At 38.1% G+C, this 17,572-nt stretch overlaps 1 protein-coding gene across 1 annotated transcript in view; it reads left to right on the forward strand.

The window, feature by feature from the left end:
* Positions 1-17,572, forward strand: part of ADCY3 (adenylate cyclase 3) — a 413,132-nt gene that overhangs the window by 318,962 nt on the left and 76,598 nt on the right.

A 17,572-nucleotide genomic window follows, 5' to 3' on the forward strand; every position in this document is an offset into this window, starting at 1 on the left:
TAATTCCACATAAAAGGCTAGATTACAAGTGGAGCATAGATTATGAATAATTCCACATGAAAGGCTAGATTACAAGTGGAGCATAGATTATGAATAATTCCACATAAAAGGCTAGATTACAGGTGGAGCATAGATTATGAATAATTCCACATAAAAGGCTAGATTACAAGTGGAGCATAGATTATGAATAATTCCACATAAAAGGCTAGATTACAGGTGGAGCATAGATTATGAATAATTCCACATAAAGGGCTAGATTACAAGTGGAGCATAGATTATGAATAATTCCACATAAAAGGCTAGATTACAAGTGGAGCATAGATTATGAATAATTCCACATGAAGGGCTAGATTACAAGTGGAGCATAGATTATGAATAATTCCACATAAAGGGCTAGATTACAAGTGGATCATAGATTATGAATAATTCCACATGAAGGGCTAGATTAAAAGTGGAGCATAGATTATGAATAATTCCACATAAAAGGCTAGATTACAAGTGGAGCACAAAAATAAGTTAAACCAATTGTGCTCCTATTTTTGCAATCAAATATATATATATGTGTGTATTTGTACACGTGTATATGTGTATTATTTGTGTATGTATGTATCTGTGCCCATACATATCTACACATAAATACACACATACAAATAGACAAACACACACATATATTTTATATATATATATATATATATATATATATATATATATATATATATATATATATATATATATATACACACACTTTTGAGGCATTCCCAGTCCAACAATAGTACAATATTTTTGTTTTGTTATACTTTTATTCTAGTCCTAACACTTTTATTTGGCCTCAAGTCACGCTTTTTTCGCGATTTTATGTGTTGGCCCAAATTTAGGAATTTCTTTGTTTCAAGTCTGAGTGAAATCTTAAACCTTGGCATGATAACACATTTTTGGCTTTTAATATATATCTGTTAAAAACGCTTAAATATAGCTTTAGGAGCAAATAACAATTTTTTCCACAGTTAGCTGAAATAATGTTAAACTTTGAAAAAATGAAGCTGTGTAAATACACATTAATGAATAGACAAGTGCACATGCTTGCTCTTTCGCAGGTACATTCGTCTAGATTATGATAAAAAAGGGAGTATCATAAAGGAATCGTGAAATTAAACTTTTATGATTCAGATAGGGCATACAATTTTAAACAAATTTCCAATTTACTTTTATCATAAAACTTGCTTTGTTCTCTTGGTATTTTTTGTTGAAAGCTAAACCTAGGTAGGCTCATAGGCTGATTTCTAAGCACTTGAAGGCTGCCTCTTATCTCAGTCCATTTTATTAGCTTTTCACAGCTAGACAATGCTAGTTCATGTGTGCCACATGGGGCGAAACTACAGGGGGTGCAGAGACCACAATTGCGACTGGGGGCCCAGCTTAAAAAAAAAACATAATTTATTTAAGAACTTACCTGATAAATTCATTTCTTTCATATTAGCAAGAGTCCATGAGCTAGTGACGTATGGGATATACATTCCTACCAGGAGGAGCAAAGTTTCCCAAGCCTCAAAATGCCTATAAATACACCCCTCACCACACCCACAATTCAGTTTAACGAATAGCCAAGAAGTGGGGTGATAAGAAAGGAGCGAAAGCATAAAAAATAAGGAATTGGAATAATGGTGCTTTATACAAAAAAATCATAACCACCACAAAAAGGGTGGACTCTTGCTAATATGAAAGAAATGAATTCATCAGGTAAGTTCTTTCAAGGAGCTTGCAGACAAACCCTTATCCAAACCATCCTGAAGAAACTGTAAAATTCTAGGAATTCTAAAAGAATGCCAAGAGAATTTATGAGAAGAACACCAAGAAATGTAAGTCTTCCAGACTCGGTAATAAATCTTCCTAGACACAGATTTACGAGCCTGTAACATAGTATTAATCACTGAGTCCGAGAAACCTCTATGGCTAAGAATCAAGCGTTCAATCTCCATACCTTCAAATTTAATGATTTGAGATCCTGATGGAAAAATGGGCCTTGAGATAGACGGTCTGGCCTTAACGGAAGTGTCCAAGGTTGGCAACTGGCCATCCGAATGAGATCCGCATACCAAAACCTGTGAGGCCATGCTGGAGCCACCAGCAGTACAAACGAACGCTCCATTAGAATTTTGGAAATCACTTTTGGAAGAAGAACTAGAGGCGGAAAGATATAAGCAGGATGATAATTCCAAGGAAGCGACAACGCGTCCACTGCTTCCGCCTGAGGATCCCTGGATCTGGACAGATACCTGGGAAGTTTCTTGTTTAGATGAGAGGCCATCAGATCTATTTCTGGAAGTCCCCAGATTTGAACAATCTGAATAAATACCTCTGGGTGAAGAGACCATTCGCCCGGATGTAACGTCTGGCGACTGAGATAATCCGCTTCCCAATTGTCTACACCTGGGATGTGCACCGCAGAAATTAGACAGGAGCTGGATTCCGCCCATACAAGTATCCAAGATACTTCTTTCATAGCCTGAGGACTGTGAGTCCCACCTTGATGATTGACATATGCCACGGTTGTGACATTGTCTTTCTGAAAACAAATAAACGATTCTCTCTTCAGAAGAGGCCAGAACTGAAGAGCTCTGAAAATTGCACGGAGTTCCAAAATGTTGATTGGTAATCTCGCCTCCTGAGATTCCCAAACCCCCTGCGCTGTCAGAGATCCCCATACAGCTCCCCAACCTGAAAGACTCGCATCTGTTGAGATCACAGTCCAGGTTGGATGAACAAAAGAGGCCCCTTGAATTAAATGATGGTGATTCAACCACCAAATCAGAGAAAATCGAACATTGGGATTTAAGGATATTAATTGTGATATCTTTGTATAATCCCTGCACCACTGGTTCAGCATACAAAGCTGGAGAGGTCTCATGTGAAAACGAGCAAAAGGGATCGCGTCCGATGCAGCAGTCATGAGACCTAGAATTTCCATGCACAAAGCTACCGAAGGGAACGATTGAGACTGAAGGTTTTGACAAACTGAAAACAATTTCAGACGTCTCTTTTCTGTTAGAGACAAAGTCATGGACACTGAATCTATTTGGAAACCCAGAAAGGTTACCTTTGTCTGAGGAATCAAGGAACTCTTTGGTAAATTGATCCTCCAACCATGTCTTTGAAGAAACAACACAAGTTGATTCGTATGAGATTCTGCAGAATGTAAAGACTGAGCAAGTACCAAGATATCGTCCAAATCAGGAAATACCGCAATACCCTGTTCTCTGATTACAGAGAGAAGGGCACCGAGAACCTTTGAAAAGATCCTTGGAGCTGTTGCTAGGCCAAACGGAAGAGCAACAAACTGGTAATGCTTGTCTACAAAAGAGAATCTCAGGAACTGATAGTGATCTGGATGAATTGGAAAATGAAGATATGCATCCTGTATGTCTATTGTAGACATATAATGCCCTTGCTGAACAAAAGGCAGAATAGTCCTTATAGTCACCATTTTGAATGTTGGTATCCTTACATAACGATTCAATATTTTTAGATCCAGAACTGGTCTGAAGGAATTCTCCTTCTTTGGTACAATGAATAGATTTGAGTTAAACCCCAGACCCCGTTCCAGAACTGGAACTGGCACAATTACCCCAGCCGACTCTAGGTCTGAAACACATTTCAGAAACGCCTGACCCTTCACTGGGTTTACTGGAATGCGTGAGAGAAAAAATCTTCTCACAGGCGGCCTTACTTTGAAACCTATTCTGTACCCTTGTGAAACAATGTTCTGAATCCAAAGACTGTGAATCGAATTGATCCAAACATCTTTGAAAAATCGTAACCTGCCCCCTACCAGCTGTGCTGGAATGAGGGCCGCACCTTCATGCGGATTTGGGAGCTGGTTTTGACTTTCTAAAAGGCTTGGATTTATTCCAGAATGGAGAAGGTTTCCAAACGGAGACCGTTCCTTTTGGGGAAGGATCAGGCTTCTGTTCCTTATTCTGACGAAAAAAACAAAAACGATTAGCAGCCCTATATTTACCTTTAGATTTGTTGTCCTGAGGCAAAAAGGCTCCTTTCCCCCCAGTAACAGTTGAAATTATTGAATCCAACTGTGAACCAAATAATTTATTACCTTGGAAAGAAAGAGAAAGCAATGTTGACTTAGAAGTCATATCTGCATTCCAAGATTTAAGCCATAAAGCTCTTCTAGCTAAAATAGCTAAAGACATATACCTGACATCAATTCTAATGATATCAAAAATGGCATCACAAACAAAGTTATTAGCATGTTGAAGAAGTTTAACAATGCTATAAGCATTATGGTCTGACACTTGTTGCGCTAAAGCCTCCAACCAGAAAGTGGAAGCTGCAGCAACATCAGCCAAAGAAATAGCAGGTCTAAGAAGATTACCTGAACATAAATAAGCTCTCCTTAGAAAGGATTCAAGCTTCCTATCTAAAGGATCCTTAAAGGAAGTACTATCTGCCGTAGGAATAGTAGTACGTTTAGCAAGAGTAGAGATAGCCCCATCAACTTTGGGGATTTTATCCCAAAACTCCAATCTATCAGATGGCACAGGGTACAATTTCTTAAACCTTGGAGAAGGAGTAAATGAAGTACCCAGACTATTCCAATCCCTAGAAATTACTTCTGAAATAGCATCAGGAACTGGAAAAACTTCTGGAATAACTACATGAGGCTTAAAAACTGAATTTAAACGCTTAGTAGATTTAGTATCAAGAGGACTAGACTCCTCCATATCTAATGCATTCAACACTTCTTTAAGTAAAGAACGAATAAACTCCATCTTAAACAAATATGAAGATTTATCAGTGTCAATATCTGAGGCAGAATCTTCTGAACCAGATAGATCCTCATCAGAAACAGATAAGTCAGAATGATGGCGGTCACTTAAAAATTCATCTGAAATATGAGAAGTTTTAAAAGACCTTTTACGTTTACTGGAAGGAGGAATAACAGACAGAGCCTTCCTAATAGAATTAGAAACAAATTCTTTTACATTAACAGGGACATCCTTAACAATAGATGTTGAAGGAAAAACAACAGGTAAAGGATTATTACTAATGGAGACATTATCTGCGTTAGAAAGTTTATCATGACAACTAACACAAACTACAACCGGAGGAACAGTTACCAAAAGTTTACAACAAATGCACTTAGCTTTGGTAGAACCAACATCAGGCAGCGTCTTTCCAGAAGTAGATTCTGATCCAGGGTCAGGTTGTGACATCTTGCAATATGTAATAGAAAAAACAACATATAAAGCAAAATTATCAAATTCCTTAAATGACAGTTTCAGGAATGGGAAAAATGCAAAATAAACAAGCCTCTAGCAACCAGAAGCAACAAAAAAGTGAGACTTAAATAATGTAAAAAAAAGTGGAAACAAGTATGACGCCCACATTTTTTGGCGCCAAGTATGACGCCCACATTTTTGGCTCCAAGTACGACGCCCACATTTTTTGGCGCCAAGTATGACGCCACATCCTTTGTCAACTATGGCTCCGGAAATGACAAAATTTTGCGCCAAAAAAGTTGCGCCAAGAATGACGCAATAAATTGAAGCATTTTCTGCCCCCGCGAGCCTAACAGCCCGCAGGGAAAAAAGTCAATTGAAAATTTTAAGGTAAGAAAAAAATATTTATTCATATGCATTATCCCAAAATAATTAAACTGACATTCTGAAAGAATGAATACTGATTATCCTGAATCATGGCAAATATAAGTTTAAAACATATATTTAGAACATTACATATAAAGTGCCCAACCATAGCTTAGAGTGTCATAAATAAAATAAGACTTATTACCCTAAGACACTCATCTACATATAGTAGATAGCCAAACCAGTACTGAAACGAGAATCAGTAGAGGTAATGGTATATAAGAGTATATCGTTGATCTGAAAAGGGAGGTAGGAGAAGAAATCTCTACGACCGATAACAGAGAACCTATGAAATAGATCCCCTAGAGGAAGACCATTGAATTCAAATAGGCAATACTCTCTTCACATCCCTCTGACATTCCCTGCACTCTGAGAGGAAAACCGGGCTTCAGCCTGCTGCGAAGAGCATATCAACGTAGAATCTAGCACAAACTTACTTCACCACCTCCATTTGTGGGTGTGGTGAGGGATGTATGTATAGGCATTTTGAGGTTTGGGAAACTTTGCCCCTCCTGGTAGGAATGTATATCCCATACGTCACTAGCTCATGGACTCTTGCTAATTACATGAAAGAAATATATATTTTTTTCAATATAAACGTTGACCTGAACTGATATCATGTGACATGATGCCTCACTAGTGTCTCTGACTACAGGGGTTAGTGTTTCTGTTTTACCCATTGGTGTTTTTGTGTGTGTGTACGTGTGTACGTGTGTACGTGTGTATGTATGTATGTGACTGTGTGTGTATTTATGCATGTATGTGTGTGTGTATGTATGTATGTATGTGACTGTGTGTGTATTTATGCATGTATGTGTGTGTATGTGTATGTATGTATGTATGTGACTGTGTGTGTATTTATGCATGTATGTGTGTGTATGTGTATGTATGTATGTATGTATGTGACTGTGTGTGTATTTATGCATGTATGTGTATGTGTGTGTGTATTTATGCATGTGTGTGTGTGTATGTGTGTGTGTGTACATGTGTATGTATGTATGTATGTGACTGTGTGTGTATTTATGCATGTATGTGTGTGTATGTGTGTGTGTATGTATGTGACTGTGTGTGTATTTATGCATGTATGTGTGTGTATGTGTGTATGTATGTATGTATGTGACTGTGTGTGTATTTATGCATGTATGTGTGTGTGTATGTATGTATGTATGTGACTGTGTGTGTATTTATGCATGTATGTGTGTGTATGTGTGTGTGTATGTATGTATGTACTTATTCAGAAGAATTTTGCTGGAAGTTGCGCACTCCCTGAGCATCCTCTCTGTCTCGAGTACCCGGCACTATGGAGAGTGGGCGGGGGGTACACCCCCTGTAGAGATCCTCTTCATTGGCTGCAACTCCAAGCGTGTCTGCTACACACGCATACAAACAAAATGTAGAAAGTCAAAGTGGAAGTTGCGCTCGATGAGCCCGAAGATACATCAAAGTTAAATAAGCCCAGGCAGGAGGTTAAATAAAAACCAAATTTATTAGAAAAAATGTTAAAAAGTGAAAACAAGGACCAAATACAAAGTCCTGTAAAAAAGCCAGCAGTGACTCAGGAAAGTCAGGTTAGTGAACTGATCCTCTTGCAGACATGTTTCGTGCGCTTGCGCACTTGTTCACTGCTTTTTTTACAGGACTTTGTATTTGGTCCTTGTTTTTTACTTTTTAACATTTTTTTCTAATAAATTTGGTTTTTATTTAACCTCCTGCCTGGGCTTATTTAACTTTGATCTATCCTCGGGCTCATCGAGCGCAACTTCCACTTTGACTTTCTATGTATGTATGTATGTATGTATGTATGTGACTGTGTGTATTTATGCATGTATGTGTGTATGTATGTATGTGACTGTGTGTGTATTTGTGCATGTATGTGTGTGTGTGTAAGTATGTATGTGACTGTGTGTGTATTTATGCATGTATGTGTGTGTGTCTGTATGTATGTATGTGACTGTGTGTGTATTTATGCATGTATGTGTGTGTGTGTATGTATGTATGTGACTGTGTGTGTATTTATGCATGTATGTGTGTGTGTATGTGTGTGTGTACGTGTGTATGTATGTATGTGACTGTGTGTGTATTTATGCATGTGTGTGTGTATGTATGTATGTGACTGTGTGTGTATTTATGCATGTATGTGTGTGTATGTGTGTGTGTATGTATGTATGTGACTGTGTGTGTATTTATGCATGTGTGTGTGTATGTATGTATGTGACTGTGTGTGTATTTATGCATGTATGTGTGTATATGTGTGTGTGTATGTATGTATGTGACTGTGTGTGTATTTATGCATGTATGTGTGTGTGTTTGTGTATGTATGTATGTGACTGTGTGTGTATTTATGCATGTATGTGTGTGTGTATGTATGTATTTATGTGACTGTGTGTGTATTTATGCATGTATGTGTGTGTATGTGTATGTGTGTGTGTATGTGACTGTGTGTGTATTTATGCATGTATGTGTATGTGTATGTTTGTGGAACCAACAAATTACAGACCTTGTTACTACAGCATGGGGGGGGGGGGTAAACAGTGTCACTATACAGTACCACTATATACAGTACGGGGGGGTTGGACCATGTCCAGACTACTGTGGTCACTTTATAAAGTACTGGGGCAGGTAGGGTCAGGCCAGCCATCTCACCGGCAGATTACAGACTGTGTCACTAACTCACTATATACAGTACTGGTTGGTTAAACAGTGTCACTATATACAGTAATAGGGGGTCAGACCATCTCACAGATTGTGGGCACAGGGTACCTCCTTTTGCAGACATGTAATCTGATTCACACTTTTTTTTGTGTGTGTGTGTGTGTGTTAAATGTAAAAAAAAAAGTTATTCACCTTTTTTTTTGAGGGGGCCCTGTGGTTTCTAGTTACGCCTCTGGTGTGCCATATATAAAACATTGTGCTTACTCCTGTGGAGTTATTTATGAGTCATCACTAGTTGGCTAAAATGCAAGTTTGTCAAAAGAAAGAGGGGAAATGTGAAAACTTGGAAATGGGTAATAAAGGGATTATCTATCTTTTTAAACAATACAGATTTTTAAGTAAACAATCTCTTTAATAAGAGTAGACTTAGCTCATTATAGGGTTGATGGTGATCTATTGTAGTATAAATATCTGCATATTAACAGCAGCAGATGAGCTCTTTTTTATGTTGACTCAATCACAATCAGCCATTTCCAGTTTTTATCTGTAGCACTTTTTCATTCTCAGTTTGGTAAATAAAATATGGCTCTATACTTAATGTGTGCCAGTCCTGTTTTACTGATCACAGTAAGAGACACTGCATGAGAACTAGCGCATTGAAGTGGGTAAGTCATGCAGCAATAGGGAACAAATATAAATATATATGTATATGAATATATATTTATGTGTTAATATGTGAATATACACATATTAACACATAAATAAATAAGTATACAAGCATATACATACATATATATATATATACAGGTGGTCCTCGGTTTACAACGGTTCAATTTACACCGTTTCAGAATAACAACCTTTTTTTCAGTCATGTGACTGCTATTGAAAAGCATTGAGAAGCAGTGCATTGATTAAAATAGCTAGTAGGTGGAGCTGTCCGCTTGTCTTGCAGCAAAGATATGCAAGCCAAGCAAGCTGAAATTAATCAGTTTAACCAGACCTTAGCTATCGAGCAGCTTGCAAAGGAACAAGATCTTCCTGTCTATAAATCAGTCCAGATTGGAATGCATAGAAACAACTGTTTGCAGAAAAATGCAAGTGAAGTCTGTGTTGTGTGATTATTTTATTAGGTTTATAATGCTGTTTAGCATTTAAAGTCTTCATTTCAAAGCTTTAAAAATAATGTATTAGGTGTTACTTATGATAATTGTGAGAGGGGCCTGGAACCTAACTCCCTCACTTCCCATTGACTTAAATTATAAACTGGGTTTCACTTTACAACGGTTTCGATTTCTAAAAAAAAACAACAAAGGTTTATTGAATCTGTGTATCTGTGTCAAACACAGTATGTTTGGATTTAATATATATGCATAGTATACATTCAATATTAAGTATTGCACAAATTCACAATGAAAATAACTCCTAACCTGCCTGCCAGAGAAGAGTTGGCAGTTAACCCCATACTGATCAGGTGTTTTACAACCCCTCTTCTGTATGATTGTGCAAGTGCAGGGATTGCTCTTTTGAGAGACCTCTTGTGCTGCATCACTGTTAGTGGTTGTGGGAGGACAGGTACATTTCATCTTAAATATACCCCAATACCTAAACATGAGAAATAGTTGGAAGCTCTGCAGTCACTGTGCCCTCCAGCCTCTCTATGGGGAGTAGATAAATAACAGCAAAAGGAGGCAAAATAAATATAAAATGTATATTGAATCTGGTTTACTATGCTTAATTAAATGATTTATTCTTGAGTTTAAAGGGACAGTCTACTAAAAAATGTATTGTTTAAAAAGATAGATAATCCCTTTATTACCCATTCCCCAGTTTTGCATAACCGGCACTGTTATATTAATATAATTTTTACCTCTGCGATTACCTTGTATCTAAGCCTCTTCTGACAGCCCCCTTATTTCATGGATATTTATTCATAATATATTGACTTGCAATGTAGCCAATTAGTGCAGTATCATGCACAACTCCATGGAAGAGAGCACAATGTTATCTATATGGCCCACATGAACTAGCAGTCTCCTGTTGTGAAAAGTCAATAAAAAAAGCATGTGATAAGAGGCTGTCTGTAGTGGCTTAGAAACAGGAAGACATTAATATATTTGTGTTGGTTGTACAACGCTGGAGAATGGGTAGTAAAGGTGTTATCTATCATTTAAAACAATAACAATTTTAGTGTAGACTGTCCCTTTAAGGCCTATTTAGAGATAGATTACAAGTGGAGCACTATTTATCACTCCAGCTTGCACACTAACTATGCTCATCTTCGGCTTTTTTAAAGTAAAAATGTAACCCTATGCAAACAAAAAGCCAACATTACAATATGGCAACCACTTTAACTTACTCCCCCATAGACTTCAATGGAGCACAAAAAGTGGAAACAAAAACACCCATACTCGCGCACTAACCCAAATCGCCATAAGCCCCTTACTGTAATAACCCCTAAACCACTACATAGCCCACCGCAAAGTACCCCACTACACTATTAACCCCTATACCACCACACCCCCACATCGCAAAGTACCCGCTACACTATTAATTCCTAAACAGCCACACCACCACATCACAAAGTACCCTCTACACTATTAACCCTTAAACCACCACAACACCCATCACTAAATAAGCATTAACCTCTAAACCCCCTAACCAGCTAACACCCCTAACCTAACACCCCCTAAATTACCAAAAATATAAAAAAAATCTAACATTACCTAAACAAAAAAAAAACTAAAACCTCAACTAACATTACATTCAAAAAAATTAACATTACAGAAAAACTTTTTTGGAGCACCGGTGAGCATTGGCAAACACAAATTTGGCAGGAGAGTTCTGGAGTCGAATTGCCTTTATTTTGGCGCATTTTCACATGATAAATAAGGGCATTCATTCTCAGGAGCAAATTAAGGAGAAAATAGAGGAGGATTTACAATGAGAAATCTAGCCCAGTATCTGATGTTTAGAAATACATCTGTATGCATAGATATCAGCTGATAGATACAGAAAAGCTTTCCCATAGGGAGAACCTAAAGCAAGTATTCTGGCTCATGACAATGATAACATAGACTTTTTTAGTGCTGGCTGGAATGATTGCAGTCTAAACATACTGTCAGGAGCTTCCAGGCTCTGCTTGAAAAACAGGAAATTTTTGCATTAATAAGGAAGCGGTTGTGTAATTAAATTAAGATAATCACACATAATGTACAAGCAGCACAGCAGAAGATGAAATATAAGTCAAGAGAAAATATGACAGAGGTTTCGTTATTATGGACTTTATGTAGCGCTTGTCATTAAAGATAATAAGGAATTAACCTCTTTATTGTCAGGGAGGGTCTTCTCGGGCAGTTAAGGGGTAAAAACCCATTAATGATTTTTTGCAAAAAAAAAAAAGTGAAATAATTTATTGAACTAAACATGCAGTGTATGATACACTTCTGAATTAAAGCAAAGACGTAATTATGATTTTGCATTTGAAAATGTCTGTCTATTGATGGGACTATGTAAATATCATGTGCTAAAGTATCACAGGCTTGTTGCTAATTGAGATGTTTCATAAGGGTTATGGTTAGGGTTATGGTTATGATTAGGATCAGGGCTATGGTTATGGTTATTGTTAGGATCAACGTTATTGCTATGATCAGTGTTAGGGTTATGGTTAGTATCAGGGTTATGGTTCGGATCAGAGTTATGATTATGGTTAGAATCAGGGTTATGGTTATGGTTAGGATTAGGGTTATGGTTAGGATCAGGGTTATGGTTAGGATCAGGGTTATGGTTATGATCAGGGTTATGGTTAGGATCAGGGCTATGGTTAGGATCAGGGCTATGGTTAGGATCAGGGCTATGGTTAGGATCAGGGTTATGCTTAGGATCAGGGTTATGCTTAGGATTAGGGTTATGGTTATTGTTAGGATCAGGGTTATGGTTATGATCAGGGTTATGGTAGGGATCAGGGTTATGGTTAGGATCAGGGTTATGGTTATGGTTATGATCAGGGTTATGTTATTGTTAAGATCAGGGTTATGTTATTGTTAAGATCAGGGTTATGGTTATGATTAGGGTTATGGTTATATCTAAGATCAGGGTTATGGTTAGGATCAGGTTTATGGTTAGGATCAGGGTTATGGTTATTGCTAAGATCAGGGTTATGGTTAGGATCAGGGTTATGGTTATTGCTAAGATCAGGGTTATGGTTAGGATCAGGTTTATGGTTATGGTTAGGATCATGGTTATGATTATGATCAGGGGTATGGTTAGGATGAGGGTTATGGTTAGGATCAGGGTTATTGTTATTGTTAGGATCAGGGTTATGGTTAGGATCAGGGTTGTGTTTATGGTTAGGATCAGGGTTATGGTTAGGATCAGGGTTATGGTTAGGATCAGGTCTATGGTTATGGTTAGGATCAGGGTTATGGTTAGGATCAGGGTTATGGTTATGATCAGGTTTATGGTTAGGATCAGGGATATGGTTAGGATCATGGTTATGATTATGATCAGGGTCATGGTTATGGTTAGGATCAAGGTTATGGTTATGATCAGGGTTATGTTATTAAGATCAGGGTTATAGTTATGATTAGGGTTATAGTTATATCTAAGATCAGGGTTATTATTAGGATCAGGGTTATGGTTATTGCTAAGATCAGGGTTATGGTTAGGATCAGGGTTATGGTTAAGATCATGGTTATGATTATGATCAGGATTATGGTTAAGATCAGGGTTATGGTTAGGATCAGGGTTATGGTTAGGATCATGGTTATGGTAAGGATCAGGGCTATGGTTATGGTTAGGATCAGGGTTATGTTATGACCAGGTTTATGGTTAGTATCAGTGTTATGATTATTGTTAGGATCAGGGTATGGTTATGGTTAGGATCAGGGCATGGTTATGGTTAGAATCAGGGTATGGTTATGGTAAGGATCAGGGTTATGGTTAGGATCAGTGTTAGGGTTATGGTTAGGATCAGGGTTATGGTTATTATTTGGATCAGGGTTATGGTTATTGTTAGGATCAGGGTTATGGTTAGGATCAGTGTTAGGGTTATGGCTAGTATCAGGTCTATGATTAGGATCAGGGTTAGGGTTAGGATCAGGGTTATGGTTATGATCAGGGTTATTTTTATTGTTAGGATCAGGGTTATGGTTATGATCAGGGGTATGGTTATGATCAGGGATATGGTTAGAATCAGGGGTATGGTTAGGATCAGGGGTATGGTTAGGATCAGGGTTATGGTTATGTTAGGATCAGGTTTATGGTTAGTATCAGGGTATGGTTATGGTTAGGATCAGGGCATGGTTTTGGTTAGAATCAGGGTATGGTTATTGTAAGGATCAGGGTTATGGCTATTGTTAGGATCAGTGTTAGGGTTATGGTTAGGATCAGGGTTATGGTTATTATTAGGATCAGGGTTATGGTTAGGATCAGGGTTATGATTATGGTTAGGATCAGCATTATGGTTATTGTTAGGATCAGGGTTATGGTTAGGATCAGTGTTAGGGTTATGGCTAGTATCAGGTATATGGTTAGGATCAGGGTTATGGTTATGATCAGGTTTAGGGTAAGGATCAGGGCTTTGGTTATGGTTAGGATTAGAGTTATGGTCATGATCAGGTTTATAGCTAGTATCAGTGTTATGGTTATTGTTAGGATCAGGGTTATGGTTAGGATCAGGGTTAGGGTAAGGATCAGGGCTTTGGTTATGGTTATGATCAGGTTTATAGTTAGTATCAGTGTTATGGTTATTGTTTGGATCAGGGTTATGGTTAGGATCAGGGTTAGGGTTATGGTTAGGATCAGGGTTATGGTTATGTTAGGATCAGGTTTATGGTTAGTATCAGGGTATGGTTATGGTTAGGATCAGGGCATGGTTTTGGTTAGAATCAGGGTATGGTTATTGTAAGGATCAGGGTTATGGCTATTGTTAGGATCAGTGTTAGGGTTATGGTTAGGATCAGGGTTATGGTTATTATTAGGATCAGGGTTATGGTTAGGATCAGGGTTATGATTATGGTTAGGATCAGCATTATGGTTATTGTTAGGATCAGGGTTATGGTTAGGATCAGTGTTAGGGTTATGGCTAGTATCAGGTATATGGTTAGGATCAGGGTTATGGTTATGATCAGGGTTATTGTTATTGTTAGTATCAGGGTTATGGTTATGATCAGGGTTAGGGTAAGGATCAGGGCTTTGGTTATGGTTAGGATTAGAGTTATGGTCATGATCAGGTTTATAGCTAGTATCAGTGTTATGGTTATTGTTAGGATCAGGGTTATGGTTAGGATCAAGGTTATGGTTAGGATCAGGGTTAGGGTAAGGATCAGGGCTTTGGTTATGGTTATGATCAGGTTTATAGTTAGTATCAGTGTTATGGTTATTGTTAGGATCAGGGTTATGGTTAGGATCAGGGTTAGGGTTATGGTTAGGATCAGTGTTTGGGTTATGGTTAGGATCAGGGTTATGGTTATTGTTAGGATCAGGGTTATGGTTATTATTAGGATCAGGGTTATGGCTAGGATCAGGGTTACGGTTAGGATCAGGGTTATGGTTATTGTTAGGATCAGGGTTATGGTTATGATCAGTGTTAGGGTTATGGTTAGTATCATGTTTATGGTTAGGATCAGGGTTATGGTTAGGATCAGGGTTATAAGAGGTAAAGTCTTGTTAAACTTTTAGCTGCTAGAGATGACTTATGTATTGCTTTATAAGTTTGTTTCAGTACTCAGTGCCTAACATGAGCATATTTATTAGTAGGTACAGAAGGGCATTATATGTTTAGCCCCCCTGCACAGGTTTTATATCTGTGAGACTCTCTCTTTTCCACCCCACTGGGTGGTCGATTTCTGTTGCTGCCTCTTGCTTGTATAGCTTTTCTATAGCCAATTCAGCAGTATTGAAATAATGAGTATCAGTGGTGGTTTCAAAGGGTAGACACACACGGTAGACACACACGGTTTGTAATATGTCTCAAACGTTAATAAGGACATACTAGATCTAGTTATTCTAGTGATCCAACATATTCTAATACTTGTACAGAAATCATCCAGTTTTAATAAGCAGATAGAATATATACCCTGCTTACTAGAAATGAGCATCCTAGTGTTTGAAAGGAATGCACAACTTATCTATTGTTTAACCCCTTGATTCCCTTTTTTTATTTGCCTCTTGAACTTGATATAATGGGAGGTGGCTCTGCTGTCTGCGGCCGAGGCAGTTGAGTTAGCTATGCCCATATCATAACTTTTCTATTATAAATCATTTCTTTTATTTATTTTTCCAAATTGGAATTGAATTGCAGTCTCAATTGATACCCCCTAACTTGTCCAGCATCATGTTACTCATTAGCAGGGTGTGAGATCTGTAAGTCCTATCTCTCATACATAAGTGTCACTGGTATTCATCCTATTATGCCTCATTTTGGCATTTGCTGCTTCTAGAAGATTTTACTTTTGATGTTTAATATTGCCCTCTGTTAGACAATCCAAAATTTATATCATTTCTTTGTTACTAACATGTCTCGTTATTTGTTTTGAGGCTACAAGAACCTGTTATGTGCACTATAAAATAAGAAAACAGAGATTTAACATTTGTGACCCGAGTGGTCTTCTACTGGTCAAGATTGCGTTCTATGGCCTCTATTTATCAAGCCGTCAACCGCAAATACGCTGGAATTCTGTAGCGTATTTGTGGCGAGGCTGATTCGCCATAGTTATCAAGCCCTACAGACCGGCAAAAGTAGAATTTAGTGACGTAACATACGATCCGCCGGCACAATCTGACTACTTTTGGTAGTTATAAAGAAGAACCAGGTACGCTTGCCACTATTCCGGCCCAGCGTACCTGGTTTTCAATCCGCTGCCCTGGAGGCGGCGGATCCCATAGGAATCAATGGGAGTCTGACAGCAGCGAAAGCTTATGTTCGCTGCTGCCCGATATGTCTGCACCTAACACTCTAACATGTACCCCGAGTCTAAACACCCCTAATCTGCCCCCCCTACACCGCCGCCACCTACATTATACGTATTAACCCCTAAACCGCCGCTCCCGGACCCCGCCACAACCAAATAAGATGTTTAACCCCTAAACTGCCGCTCCCGGACCCCGCCGCAACTAAATAAAATGTTTAACCTCTAAACCGCCGCTCCCGGACCCCGCCGCCCCCCTACATTAAAGTTATTAACCCCTATCCTGCCCCCCCACACCGTCGCCCCTACATTAAAGTTATTAACCCCTATCCTGCCCCCGTACACCGCCGCCACCTACATTAAAGTTATTAACCCCTATCCTGCCCCCCTACACTGCCGCCACCTACATTAAAGTTATTAACCCCTATCCTGCCCCCCCTACTCCGCCTCCACTATATTAAAGTTATTAACCCCTAAACCTAAGTCTAACCCTAACCCCAACACCCCCCTAACTTAAATATTATTTAAATTAATCTAAATAAAATTACTATTATTAACTAAATTATTCTTATTTAAAACTAAATACCTGTAAAATAAACCCTAAGATAGCTGCAATATAACTAATAATTACATTGTAGCTATTTTAGGGTTTATTTTTATTTTACAGGCAACTTTGTATTTATTTTAACTAGGTACAATAGTTATTAAATAGTTATTAACTATTTAATAGCTACCTAGTTAAAATAAATTCACATTTACCTGTAAAATAAATCCTAACCTAAGTTACAATTACACCTAACACTATACTACATTTAAATAAATTAAATACAATTACCTACAATTAAATAAAATTAACTAAAATTAACTAAAGTACAAAAAAAACCACTAAATTACAGAAAATAAAAAAAATTACAAGAATTTTAAATTAATTACACTTAATCTAAGCCCCCTAATAAAATAAAAAAATCCCCCCCAAATAATACAATTCCCTACCCTATACTAAATTACAAATAGCCCTTAAAAGGGCCTTTTGTGGGGTATTGCCCCAAAGTAATCTGCTCTTTTACCTGTAGAAAAAAAAACAATACCCCCCAACATTAAAACCCACCACCCACACACCCAACCCTACTCTAAAACCCACCCAATCCCCCCTTAATAAAACCTAACACTAACCCCTTGAAGATCACCCTACCTTGAGACGTCTTCACCCAGCCGGGCACAAGTGGTCCTCCAGAGGGGCAGAAGTCTTCATCCTATCCAGGCAGAAGAGGACATCCAGACCGGCAGAAGTCTTCATCCTATCCGGGCAGAAGAGGACATCCAGACCGGCAGAAGATTTCATCCAGGTGGCAT

The sequence above is a fragment of the Bombina bombina genome, chromosome 4 (genome assembly GCF_027579735.1).
Source record: "Bombina bombina isolate aBomBom1 chromosome 4, aBomBom1.pri, whole genome shotgun sequence".
NCBI classification, from domain to species: domain Eukaryota; kingdom Metazoa; phylum Chordata; class Amphibia; order Anura; family Bombinatoridae; genus Bombina; species Bombina bombina.